The sequence below is a fragment of the Thamnophis elegans genome, chromosome 9 (assembly GCF_009769535.1).
Source record: "Thamnophis elegans isolate rThaEle1 chromosome 9, rThaEle1.pri, whole genome shotgun sequence".
NCBI lineage: Eukaryota > Metazoa > Chordata > Lepidosauria > Squamata > Colubridae > Thamnophis > Thamnophis elegans.
The window spans coordinates 31,320,364-31,335,208 of NC_045549.1; positions in this window are offsets into that span (position 1 = coordinate 31,320,364).

The window sequence follows — 14,845 nt, forward strand, 5'->3', positions numbered from 1 at the left end:
GTTCTTTTTCCAACCAGGTTTGTGAGTTCCAAGCTTTGTAATACTTTAGTCCAAATGTGATCCCTTAGTATAAATTAGTAACTGACCTCTGGTCCAGAGGCCTGAAGGCAAAAAATGCTTTGATTTAGTTCTTGTGAAAATGGTACCCATTTATACAGAGTTCTATTTAACAGATGGACCCATTATTCTCATCAATCCTTTTCTCCTCTTTAAATGCAAGCAAAATAAAAGTATCATGGAATGAGTTAAAAATGACTTCAAAAATAAAACAAGAAAAAAATACTCTCACTGTGATCTTAAGAAAAACTTTAACTTGCATATTTGGTCTTTGTTTCCAAAAGTCATTTTATTCCTAATGTTACACATTTCCAGGGTCCGAAGAATCAGGCTTTTAAAACAGAACATATGACTGTTGATTGGAAGGTTAATCACTTCATCTTTACTGCACCTATTTTGTTTGAAGAAGGAAAAGAAAGCCTGGCACTTTCTTAATGCTTCATAATTATATGTCTGGAGGCTTTGCAAGTTAATAATGTGGAGGAAAACAAAAGGTGTATCCTGACTCTGAGTTCAGGATGCAACAGGGTCATGACACAGATAGCCATGGAATGAGGATGCAGAAACACCCCATTCTTCCACATGCCCAAACGTGCTTATTTCTTTCAGCACAAAGCAAGGACATCTGCTGCTTCACAAAGTAGCCCCATAATGTATTTCCTGAAAACAATTGAACCTTGCATTTAGAAACCCAAATCTGAATGTTAGAATAGAGAATTGGCTCAGAAGCAGGGTGAAATGCTACCTAACATTTCTTAAGTATTTACTACATTTACTCTTGCAAAAATGCAGTCTTGTGTATTACGGTAGTTTGTTTGTTTGTTTGTTTTATGTAGTTTGTCAAACATGTACGAAATAACAGGTATACATTTAAACATGGACACGAACACAGGAAATGGTATGAATAAATGGGGACAGTAGGACAGGGACGGTAGGCACGCTGGTGTGCTTATGCATGCCCCCTTTATGGACCTCTTAGGAAAGGGGTGAGGTCCACGCTAGACAGTTTAAGGTTGAAGCTGTAGGGGTTTGAGGATGTAACAACAGAGTCCGGTAGTGCAGTCCAGGTATTGACTGCTCTGTTGCTGAAGTAATATTTTTCACAATCGAGTTTGGAGCGGTTTACCTATTGTTTGAATTGTGTGTATTATTGTGGTTGAAGGTGAAGTAGTCATTGACAGGTAGGATGTTGTAGCAGATGATTTTGTGTACTACGCTTAGGTCAGATCGGCATAGTTCTAGGTTGTCCAAGCCCAAAATTTCAAGCCTGGTGGCATAAGGGATTCTATTGTCAGCAGAGGAGTGGAGTACTCTTCTTGTGAAATACCTCTGGACTCACTCAATTGTATTAATGTCCGATATACAGTGTGGATGAACTGGTTGTTCATCAGAACAAACATATACCTAAAATGCAGGGAAATTTAAGGTCATGGTTAATCTGTAAAAAAAAATCCCACACAAAATAAACCTGAACATCAATGGAAAAGGTGTGAAACTATTCAACTATCAGCCAATATTTAAATATAATAAAGCACTGGTTATTTTTACGAGACAGATACATACATGTCAAAGCATAAATGACTCAGATGCACAAAATATAAACTTTAATCTTAAATTTACTCCTTATCCATTAGCTTAAACAATTGATCATATTTACCTAACTATACTTTAGTGTAGATATTTAGCACAAGATAAAAGTGAGGTAGGGCAGAGAAGATAGACAGGAATATGTTCCATGATTGCAACCAAAGTTGTCTTGTCTTGCGATAACTAATAATCCTTCCTAAAGATTATTTATCTGACATATTTATTTTCTTACATATATTTCATCTTATTTTCATGGAAATGTCATTTTTTGTCCTTAAAATCAAATTTTTCCATTATTTCTTTAAATTGCCTTAGACAAATTATTACAGCTACAAATATTTTGTATTTCAAGAAATTGAATTTAAATTATTACCATCAAATCTAGCCCAGTTTAATTAATTTATTGAACAAGCTGTTAAATTTCAACACAGGTTTGTTTCATAAATTACAGTTGGAGAGAAATTATCTGGGCCTCCCTCCTGGATATTCATAGGGCCATCCAACCTTTATCTTTACCTCATCCCCACCCCCATTTCATTCCTTGCATTCATCATCAGTTTATGGGAACATAGAGATAAGAGAAAGCAAGCATCTCTGGAGAAAATGTTAATTTGCTCTGAAGGAAAGTGATCTGTGATATCCTGGTCTTTCAGCAAATCAAACATTACTTAGGAACAGAACTCATTTCCTAATGACCTAGTGGAATTATAAAGACGCAATCTGATTTTTGCATGGATCAATTACATGAACTAATTTCTGGAAAATAAAAGTTGAATTCTATTGATTTCTGCTCTGACATTTTAGTTTGTTGAAAAATTGTTGATCGTGTTCAGAGTACAATTTTCAAGTCAGCTGTGAATCTACTTAATTGTAGAACCATTTAGTTTGCTAATCAGAATTTTACAGTATCCTTTGTCAATTTTTTTCTTTTTTCTCTCTCTCAGAATCCAGCCAGGATGGATCCTACATGTTAAATTTTACTTTTTCCTCTTTTCTAGAATATACATTTTCTAGACAAAAAAACAAACAAATCTTATTAAAGATTTTATTATTATTTGTTTTATCTTATCAAAACTTTCTTCCCTGTTACTTTCTTGTCTCTCTTTTCTTTTCTCACAAATATGGCCTTGATTCAGCTTATTCAGATTTGATTTATTTTTCATTTACCATTCAAGTGGTTGTCCGTCATCTGTTCTAACAGATAATATATCATTAGTATTAGTTGCCACAGTATGCATTGATTAATTAATATTCACAAAAATCTGACCAAGATTTGTCTTTGATGATGCACTATATACTATACTATTAACTGCATCTGTACAAATACATTTAAGCTTCATTTACCATGTGAATAAATTCATACAATATGGTAAGTAAAAAAAATCAAACACAACATTGTGCTCTACAGAGATGGTATTCAACAGATTCTGACCAATTCTGGAGAACCAGTAGCAGAAATTTTGAGTAGTTGGGAGGACGGGTAAATACTACCTCTGACTGGGCCGCCCCCATCTATTCTCTGCCTGCTGTATCTCAGCTGATCGGGAAGAAATGGGGGTTTTACAATAACCTTCCCCTGGAGTGGGGTGGGAATGGAGATTTTACTTTAAAAGATGTGGACTTCAACTCCCACAATTCTACTGGGGCTTGAAGTTCACATGACTGCTGAGCTGAGCAACATTGGCCAAATATATTGATTCAGGCACTGCTTGGTCTCCGGATGTCTTGGGCCTGGCTGTTCCCATTCCCTATTTAGAGGAATTATCTTGCAAATGAAAAAGGGAAATGGGATTGGTCACAATGCTGTTTTACCCAGTTGTGATATTTCTGTAAGCATTCTTTCCAATACATGAATATTGGGCAAGATACATTATGGCTACAAGTAATTTTATTTTATATCTAAATATAAAAAGAACAAATAATAAAATTATGTGATGATATCTTCAATCATTTTTATTTTGCATATGAAATAGCAAAATATGAAGTAGAATGACAGGAAAATTTATTTAAATTTGGGGTTATTAAGTCCAGTGTAAATACTATTTATTTTCAACACAGAAATGTATATTTTCCTAAGTTGCACTGCAAATGAGGCCTACTTTTTCTGCACTAGTCCAGCTTAGCCTTTTCAATAAAGAATGGAAACCATTGTTGCTATGTTTGTATTAGCCATTATTTTTCATTTGCTCCTCACCTTTCAAGAACTTGAACCACTGATAAGAAGTAAGTTAAATTAGATGAAGCTTGGGATGCTGATGTTCACAAAGACGCTTTCGTTCAGAAACTCTACTTCTATTATGAATGAATGATTGTTGCCATCATAGGTTGATCAGGGCCACATTTCTGAAAGGATTAATTTAGTTTGTATCTGGATTTCATTCTTAATATTATGGAAATACCATATTATATGTATATGCACATGCTCACCAATTGTATGTTCAAACAATTTTCATCAAAGTTCATCCTAATAATAAAGTGAAGTAGTGCATTTGCAACGATCACTTAAGTAAATAGAATGAGTTTTTTATTGGTACCACATTTCATTTCTTGTTCCAAGCTTATGTAGAAATTAACATACATAGACCCCGACATTATGATATATCTATGTATTGACTTATTCAGTTCTAATTGTTACATGTGTCCCATATCAATCTATTCAACAAAAAGTTGTCAGAGTGAAAAAGATTAACATTTCAAATAACAGTTATTTGACAAAAGAACATTTCAGGCTGCTATAAAGCACTTAGTATATAACATTTTATTTCAATAAACCTTTCAGATCTTTTCCAGTTTTATTCAAGTGAATATGATAAATTATGCCACCTGCAAGTTCATAAAGGCACTTGGAAAGATAAAAGGAATGCATGAAAACATCAGCACTTTACTGCTTATCTTTTGAGCCACTTGTTCTTTTTCATAAACTAATAAAGTCTATAAAAACTTACCTCAATCTGATGGAGATCTTATTTGGCTATTTTATTTATAGTTTATATTGCCTTTCCATAAATATTACCATACTGTTGTAAGTATAATTTTAATAACAAGAAAATGAATAAAGTAAAAAAAAAAAAACTCATTGAGAACTAAATTATTTCAAAGCAACTGAACCACCAAGGCACAATATAACAGCAGTGGAGAGTTCAAATTATCTCTTAATATACTAATTCTGAGTTCTACCACGAAAGTGGAAGATAAATAGGTTTAGTAGTCAGGTAATCTCAGAATCTCTTACTGAATAAATAAGAGCCAACAGCACTTGAATTTGAAAAGAAGGAAAACAATTTCATGAAATAAAATATCTTTTTGAAATAAAAGTGTTATTATTGCCTTATAATTTTTGTTTCATTTATGCTGGTCAACAGTGCCATGATCCATCTTTTTTCACTAGTACAACAGGTAGGGAAACCAAGCAAAATATGACTTCTGACTTCAAACACTTGGTCTCAGCAATGTACTGCACCAACATCACTGGCAAATCTTTATGAATGGATGGTAAAAAAAACCTCTTAAAATATTAATATTAAATATATTGCAATCTTGTCAGACTGTAAATACCATAGACAAAAAATCACATGAAATACTATTTAAGCAACTGTTCAGAACCTGGTTGAAGAGAAATGGAGGAATGGAGGGAGGGAGGGAGGGAGGGAGGGAGAAAGGAAGGAAGGAAGGAAGGAAGGAAGGAAGGAAGGAAGGAAGGAAGGAAGGAAGGAAGGGACAGACCTGTTAAGCATGGCAGATCAGTAAAATTCACTGAAGCTAATCTACTCCAGGTCTAGAATAACAGGAAAGAAACATTTGAATTATATTGGGAAGTCAAACAATTTCTACAGGACTCCAATAGAAGGGCTTCTAAAAATAATAATAAAATAAAATGAGAAGAACATATTTCTTCTCCTTTGTTTTTCCATACAGTGTCCTGTGTTTCTGCTCATGGACCCCCTGGATCCAAATGTATCTCTTTAACATTTTTAACAGTATATCAGACTTGGAAGAGACTTTGGAGGTCTTCTAGTCCATCTCCCTGCTTAAACAAGAGAGACCTATACTATCCCAGACAAATGATTGTCCTTTGTCTTCTTTAAAATAATCAGTGATGGAGCACCTACAACTTCGGGAGGCATTCCTCTGATTAACTTTTTCTCACTGTCAAGACATTTCTCCTTAGTTCTAGATTGGTTCTCTTCTTGATTAGTTTCCATCCCTTGCTTCTTGTTCTGTACCCAGGACAAGAGAACAAGTTTTGGAGAATAGGTGAGTCCCTTCCTCTCTGTAGCAGTCCCTCAAATATTGGAAGACTGCTCTCCAGTCTTTTTCTTTGTTAGACTAGATACACCCAGTTCCTGCGACCATTCATCATGTTTTATTTTCAAGTCCTCTAATCATCTTTGTGGCTTTTTCTAGAGTCTCAACATCTTTTTTGAATCATGGTGACCAAAACTGCATGCAGTATTCCTACTAGTATAAAGAAAAACCAAGGATAAGGAATATTAATAGTTGTTTAAGTCTGTGCTGATATGATAAAACAATGTGACATATTTTCTGGACAATTATTTTTTTCCTGTGTAGTGAATTTTGGAGTTATATAGCTTTGCATATCACAATGTCTTGACAAGATGGTGGAAGAGTTCATGACATATGACAACACAAATATATGTCAGAAAATCTTTGTATGTGAAGCACACTGCCTAGAAATTCATAAAATATGAATCCAAGGCATATATTCAGCCATATGACATTCATCCAGCAAAGTTGCCAAATATCTTTCCAATTAAAGAGTCCATATCAGGCATAATGGTGAGTAGGAAAGATCATGTGTAATGTAAATTCCAATTATAAGCATACCCTATAATTAAGGCTTATCCAGCTGCTGCTATATCTAAATAGTTTCCAATGTATGATTTGGAAGAGATAAATAGAGAAAGTGTGTTTGATCTCTCTACAGCAAAGCGTGAGAATAGAAAGTGAGATCACAGAAGTCTGGAATAGGAAAAGCAAAATGTATACAATTATACCTTTACCGCATTACCCTACCAAATTCAGATTTCCAAGACAGATTTTTTTGAAGGAAACACTTGTTTACATCATTTCAAATTTAATATAAAATACAAGTTATTTGCAAACTAAAGCAAATTGACCATAACAATCCAGCAAAGGATAAAAGAGAAAGCAAAATGGAATCAGAAAATGACTTTTAAAGTATTTAGCACTTGAACACTGCATCCTTTTTGCAGTTTATAAGTGGCTGTGATTTTCTTGGGGTGGTGGGGGAAGTAGAATAACTTTTAAAATATGTGGTGTCATTACCATCACGGATTTTCACAGTCCATTCATTTTACGAAAGAGAATATGTTATAAATGATCTCTTGTGATAAGACTAAAATGTAAACATTTTCGAGATCTGGTTGCTTATATTCTTATCCTGGATTATTTTCCAAAGTCTACTTTAAAAAATGTGTACTGATTTGATCAGAAGTTATAAGAAGACACTAGTGTATTATACATAACACAGAAGACAACAATGCTTTTGAAATGGCACAAAGTGCTAAGGTAAATCTGCTAAAAAGATAGGTTTACAGAAACTTTTGATATGTATTGACAAATTGGTTGCTAGTTTCTTGGAGGTGAGGTGCGATAAGGAATCAAGAAACTTTAAACGTTGGGGTGCCTCTTGCTGATTAGTAAAGCAAACCTTGGTTTATGTAAATAACAGACTGGCAACAAGGAAAAAAAAAGTGGACTTTACAAATTTAGCCAAAGTATAATGGATTGATGTTTTTGGATACTAGATTTTTGACCTTTTAGAATCTAATTCAATATACAGGTAAAATGCTACTGTTGTGTCATTGGGAATTAATCACATTCAGTTTTCTTTTTCTTTTTTTGGATATTGATTATATAAACTTCGAGAATAACTTTTAGAAAGTAATTTAAACCTTTCATATGTGAAATAAAGCCAGCATAAAGTTTTTATTCATAAAAAAAAGACATGAACATTTTCTGATGCACAATAAAAATAAATAAAAAGGGATTGCAGAAAAGATTAGTTGTTATTTGATCTGCCAATCTATTGAACCAAATTTTAATAAAACAAAAGTTTGCCTCAAAGGCAGCCTTTTTGATTGATATCAGCAAGCTGCCTTTTGAGCAAAATGCTATCCAAATTATTGGTTGATATCTTCAAAATGTTTCAGGTATATTGAAGTTCCTGCAATATTATTTTGAATACAATGCTATTTGATATGCCACTGGTTTATCCACATTAATTCAATGGGTCTTACATTCAAAGAAATCCTCAAAGAAATGCAATTTTTGTTTTAAAAAGTAAATCTCAGCTTTTTCTACATTTAAACTGAAGATCAAAAGATAATTAACAAAATTAATTTCCATATTTCAAGATTAAGGTTTTCAGGAAATCAAACTAATAATCTTCCGCTCCAAAATGTATCTTTAAAATAAAGAAGCAGCATTTTTGAAAATGTCAATTTCATTATGTTTTAGTTATTTATCTACTAAACTAATTCTCAAAATCTATAATTCAATAGCGTTTTCATTCTAAATTTAAATTTAGGCTAGAGGCATTGTCACAGAACAACAAATATAACTGAGAAGGACAACCCGGTATATTATTTCATAATCATCGTGATATTGTTTTGTTGTTGGTCATCCAGAGTCATATTCACTGAGATGTCCAGCCATTTTAAATAAAGAAAGAAGCTGTATCTTACAAACCACAGTGACTTGGTTTTGCTAATCCCAAAACAGGCCATTCTGTGCCTCTGAAAAAGTATATAAGTATATACACACATATCGTAAATTTATAATTTGTGTTTTTGGAAATGGTATGTGAAAGCATTTTTGGCCTTTGTCCATTTCATGACTATTATATATCTTTTTCTGTTATTATTTGAATTTAGTTAAATAAAAAGGAAATAATAGCCACCAAAAACCAAGTGTACTTCATTCCAAGGGCTCCTAAGTCCATTCTATGTGAATTCTGGCCTCTAGGCTGGCTCAGAACGTTTTACCTAATAGACTGCATATTGAGATACTATAGGAATATTATTGGTAACTCCAGATCAAAAATGGACAATTGTTTATGTCTGTCTATGTCTGGTAGATAAGCCTGAAACCTATAGAAATGCTGTATTATTATGTGTCAGTCATAAAAATAAATTTGATTATTCAGTATACAGCAGCTTCTTATCTTTTATCCTTTGCATGTTTTATTAAAGTATTTTTTCCTTCAAATCTTTTCAGTCAATGGGATAACTGACATATGTTGGAAGAAAAATTCACCTGGTTCAGTTCCAGATGCTGGAAATAACATGGTGTCAGCTTCTGCTTTGCTGTTGCTTCAGCTGCCATTGAAACGGGGAGGGAGGGCATAGTATTTGGGTGGGGTTACTCATTGTGCTGGAGGAAGATTCTGGAGGTCTTTGGATGGACAGACTATGCATGCGTGGGTGTTTCCCGCCTGGGCTAACGGCACCGACATTCCATCTTCGTGATGTCTTTTGAAGTTATCTCACACCTGACACTTGAAGGACTTATGATTGGACTAGGCCTATGATGCCAGGGGATGTGGAATGGGCTATTCTATATATCAACCGCTTTCGCGCCTAATTAACCAGACTTCGCTATGCAACCGCTCTTTAACCATTTTTAATTAGTAAAAGTACATTTGATTTTCCACAAATGGAGTCTCGTGGTCTTCTTTCCCGATTATTAAATGGAGAGGTGCTGACAAGTAGCGAAGTCTCAAAACCACCTTTCCAGGAGATCAACATCTACCATGGAGGGTGCAAATGTCTTTGCCAGCCAGAGAAGAAAAGGAGGCAGAACTCCCTGCTGAGGGAGAACTCCCCCCCGAACTCTTGCTTCAAGAAGAATTGTGTCAACTGCAGATATCAAGCCCGGCTGATCCACCTCCCCCCTGGTGGTCTACCTCGGTAGGACAAAGAGAGGAAGGGGCCAGCTGGGATGCGGGGGTTACCAGAAGAAGACCCCAACAAAGACCGCTGGAGGCGGGAGCCGAAAGGAGACCCCAGGAGAGAGATCTACCTGATTACTGGGGACAAAGGTACTTTGGGCAAATAGGTGGGGAAGATGGAGAGGTCAGGAGGGGCTGGGGCCGAGAAAACCCACGCGCTGATTCACCCCCCCCTCAAGCTGACTCACCCCCTGCTGCTGGGGCTTTTGCCGGAGTAGGGGGCCCACCTCCCAGGAGACGCAGAATGGCTAAGATTCCCCCCTTGCCTGTGAGATATGATGGAAGCCCTGCGAAGCTGGGGTCTTTTATCATGCAAATCTTTAATTACATGGAAATCTACGGCCCAGATTTTGATTCAGATACTATGAGGATAAGAATGATTTTACTATCCTTGGACGGCGAGGCTTCTGACTGGAGTGCTGGTTTACATCAGTCAGCTTCCCCCCTCCTGAGGAATTTTAATAGGTTTATGGAGGCTTTCAAAAGGCGCTTTGATGACCCCCTTACTGAAAAACGAAGCAAGTTGAAATTTATAACCCTCGAACAAGACGACAGACCGGTGGCCCAGTATATTCAAGAGTTTCAACGCCTTTCCCAGTACATGAGAGGGTGGAGTGAGGAGGCACTTTTGGACAAATTTGCTTTGGGCCTAGATGAAGATATCTATCAGCAATGTGTCAATCGAAATCTCCCCAGACGCTTAACTATTTGGTTTGAGCACGCTGCTGACATTGAGCTGGATTTGGCCAGGCTCCGTTGCGCTAAAGAGGAGAGACGGAAAAGAAAGGAGAAAGCTGCAAAAACCACCCCCCCCTAGCCGGAAAGCCCCTTTCGGAGGGAAGGGCGAGGGGAGATCCAGACCAATAATGTGCTTTCGTTGTGGGAAATTAGGCCATCGCGCCCCTGACTGCCGTGCTAAATTACCCACAACCTCCCAATCCCCATCCAAGCGGGAGGAGAAATCTGGCAAGTCCTCGGACAAGAGGAAAAAGGAAGCTGCCTTCGCTATGGATTCCAGTCCCCCTCGCTTCAGCCACGCCTTGGAGGGAGAAGCGGACGCCTCCCCCACCTCTTCTGACGACTCAGATGATGACACATCGCCTCGCTGGGTGAGTTCAAACAAGGGCCCCATGCTAATCCCCATAGAGTTAAAAGTGCTGCCCGATGGGAAACCGGAGTCCCTACACGCCTTGCTTGACTCAGGGTGCTCCCGGTCAATGATCAATCCTGCTATGGTGGAGAAGTTGGGCCTCAAATTACATACTTTAAAAACCCCCATTGTCTTTTGCCAAATAGATGGGTCCATTGCGGGGGGGGGACCCGCTCATTTCTTTACTGAGCCCTTGGAAATGAAAATGGGCTCCCACACTGAACTCATCTCCTTCATTGTGGCCCCGGGGATGGACAGGCCTCTCATTTTGGGCCTACCCTGGCTTCGGAAATGGAACCCTCGCATAAATTGGAGGGAAGGCTGGTTACGCATTCGTACAGCTCAGCCCCCGGAAGGGGAGGGCGTTCCCGATAAACCTGTTAATTGCGATCCTGAGGTGGCCGCCAGAGGGCAGGAGAGGATTGAGGGAGAGGAAAAAATTCCTAAAGTGTATTGGGACCTGAGGGAAGTTTTCAGTGAGAAGTCTTCCGACAAGCTTCCGCCCCACAGGCCTACTGATTGCTCCATTGACATTCTACCGGGGTTAAGCTACCAAAACCCCAAATATATTCCATGTCACCCAGGGAGATGGAGGAAATGCGAAGTTTCATAGATAAAAACTTGAGCCGGGGATTCATTGAACCTGCTCGCCCCAAAGTTGCTGCCCCTGTGCTTTTCCGTGAAAAGAAGGATGGTTCTCTCAGATTATGTGTGAATTTTAAAAACCTGAACGGGATATCAGCTCAGAATGTATACCCTCTTCCATTAATGAAGGACATGTTGGCCCAATTGGGGAAGGGCCGCATTTTTACTAAATTGGACCTCAGAGAAGCTTATTATAGGGTACGCATAAAGGAGGGGGATGAATGGAAGACTGCTTTCAACTGCCCTCTTGGATGCTTCCAGTTCCGGGTCATGCCTTTTGGCCTGCAGGGGGCCCCTGCAGTCTTCATGCAATTAATCAATGAGATCTTGCATGACCACCTCTACAAAGGAGTTATCGTATATTTGGACGATATCCTTATCTATACTCGCTCCTATGACGAACATGTCGCACTTGTGCGCACTGTTTTGAAAAAACTCAGAGCTGCTGATCTTTATGCCAAATTATCCAAGTGTGAGTTTCACAAAACCAAGATTGACTACCTTGGGTATCGCATCTCTCCAGCCGGCATTGAGATGGACCCTGAAAAAGTGAGGGCGGTCACTGAGTGGGACGTGCCTAGAACTCGTCAACAATTGCAAAAATTTTTGGGATTTGCTAATTTCTACCGTCAGTTCATTCCTTCTTTTGCCAAAATTGCGCTTCCTATAACTAACTTGCTGAAATCCAAAGGTGGTCCTAAACCTAAGCCAAGCAAACCTCTTGACTGGACCATGGACTGTCAGGCGGCTTTCGAAAAGCTGAAACGCCTTTTTGCTGCGGAACCAGTGCTGAAGCATCCCGACATGGACAAGCCTTTCGTCGTCCAAGCTGATGCCAGCGACGTCGCCGTTGGGGCCGTTTTGTTGCAATCCAACGACCAAGGTAACTTGCAACCTTGCGCGTACACCTCCCGCAAACTCACAGACACCGAGAGACGTTGGGCGGTTTGGGAGAAAGAGGCTTTCGCTGTATGATGGGCCCTGACCACTTGGTGGCATTTTCTGGAAGGCGCTAAGCACCCTTTCGAGGTGTGGACTGACCATAAGAATCTGGAAGCTTTGAAAACACCGCGCCGACTCTCCCCCAAGCAAATGCGGTGGGCCCAACATTTCAACCGTTTCAATTTCACACTCAAGTACATCCCCGGTGGGAAGAACTTCATGGCAGACGCCTTGTCCCGACTCCCACAATACAACTGCTCTAAACTGAGCATCGTGCAACCTGTGGTTCCTACTTCCAGCCTGGCGGCTCCGGTGGTTACTCGCAAACAGGCACGAGCGAAAGTCGACGTGCCTCAAGATTTTCTTTCTGACCTCAAATTCGCCCTTCCCCAGGATGACTGGTTCCAGGAGCATCAGGATGAGTGCACAATGAGGGACGACTTGCCATGGATCGGTGCCAAATTATATGTCCCCACATCCCTTCGCCCTCTTGTCCTCCAACGGGCTCACGACTCCAAGTTGGCGGGTCATTTCGGTTTTGTAAAGACTTTACATTTAGTGAAAAGACAATTTTGGTGGCCATCTTTGAAAAAGGACATTGAACTTTATGTTGCAAGTTGTCCCGTTTGTGCGGCCGCGAAACGCCCCCCAGGGAAACCACAGGGATTGCTCCAGTCTGTTGCCCGACCTGTTGCCCCGTGGAAGGAGATCTCTATGGACTTTATTGTTGAACTCCCCGAGAGCCAGGGGCACACCGTCATTTGGGTCGTTACTGATTTGTTTTCGAAGCAAGTTCATTTTGTGCCCTGCCACAAGATTCCTTCCGCTAAAGCGCTAGCTAAACTCTTCATTTCCCACATTTACCGCCTACATGGGGTGCCTGATCGCATCATCTCCGATAGGGGTGTCCAGTTCACCTCAGTGTTCTGGAAGGAGTTTCTCAAACGTATTGGCTCCGCCCAGGGCCTTAGCTCCGCCTACCATCCTCAGACTAATGGCGCTTGTGAAAGGACTAATTCTGTTCTTGAACAGTATTTACGTTGTTTCATCAATTATCAACAAGATGACTGGGTGGACTTATTGCCGCATGCTGAAGTGGCCTACAACAATTCTGTCCATTCCAGCACTGGGTTCACGCCTTTCCGGGTTGTGTATGGTCAAGATTTTGTTCCTATTCCTGGGCTTCCGGGGGGCGTGGCCTGTTGCCGAGGAGGGCTCCACCGAGCTCCTCAGAGATCTGGTCTGTATATCTAAATAAGATCATAGATAGCACCCCTTTTTGGCTAAGAAAGGGGCAGGGAGGATAGCCCCGTAGGTTAGGATCTAATCGTAAACCACAGCCTTTTTTCTTTTTTGGCTGTGGAAAGAGATTAGTTCCGGCCGAAGCGGAGCTCTTATCTCCAGCCATTTCTTCTCAGCTGCCTTTTTTTTTGGCAGCCCCAGACAGGCTAGCCCCCCCCAGGACAAGACAAAGTTTTTTCAAGCTAGAATTGATACGGGCGGGTCCCACCCCTGTGAGATTTATGTTTTCAGTACTATCGTAAATACCAGCACCATTCGTCTTAGAGACTTCTTTGTCTAAATAGACCTCAAAATGGCGATTTCTCTCCGTGGATGATTGATATACTTAGCCGGTGTTATCTTCCTGCAGACTGCTCCTTAACAAAATAAATTTTTCTTCTTTGGAAATAGAGGGGAGCAAAGCTCTGCTTACCTGCTTATTTATTATGCCACCCAAATCAAAGAAGCATCTTGCTACAAAAGAATTTAAAGAATCTTCATTGGAAACACAGCCTTTGTCTCCTATGCCTTCTGCTGGGGAACTTTTAACACAGGAATATCTCCTTAAAATGCTTAACGCTTTTAAGAAAGAAATCAGGGAATTTGTATTGGATTTATATGATGATTTAAAATCTAAAGTTAATCAAATGAAGGCGAATACTTTTGCAGCTGTGTCTGCCCTGTCAGATTACTCTGCTGAAATAGAAAACAAATTGGAAAGTCTGGAGAAGGCTAATTTTAATTTGACTACCAATATTCAAATTTTACAAGAAAAAATTAAAAATAACGAAGAACAGCTTATGATGCTAAATTTTAATAGGAAGGCATTTGCAATTAGAGTCAGAGGATTCCGTGAAAAGGAGCAAGAGAATTTAAAACAGACCTTTGCTGAAGCCTTCAGCCATGCGCTGGGAAGCCCGGGACTTAACTTTGATTGGCAGATTCGGAAAATCTATCGCCAGAACTCATTGATAGCGGAACAGCGACAGCTCCCGAGGGACATAATTATACATTTCTCTACAAAAGAATCTAGAAACGCGATTGTGCAAAATTTTCATAATAACAGTCTCCGAGTTGAAGGCCAGGACCTGATTGTTTTCAAAGATATTCCTTTTCAGATGTTGAAGGCAAGAAGGAATTACACCTTTTTAACTAAGGAGCTTAGGAGTCAACAGATTCGATACAGATGG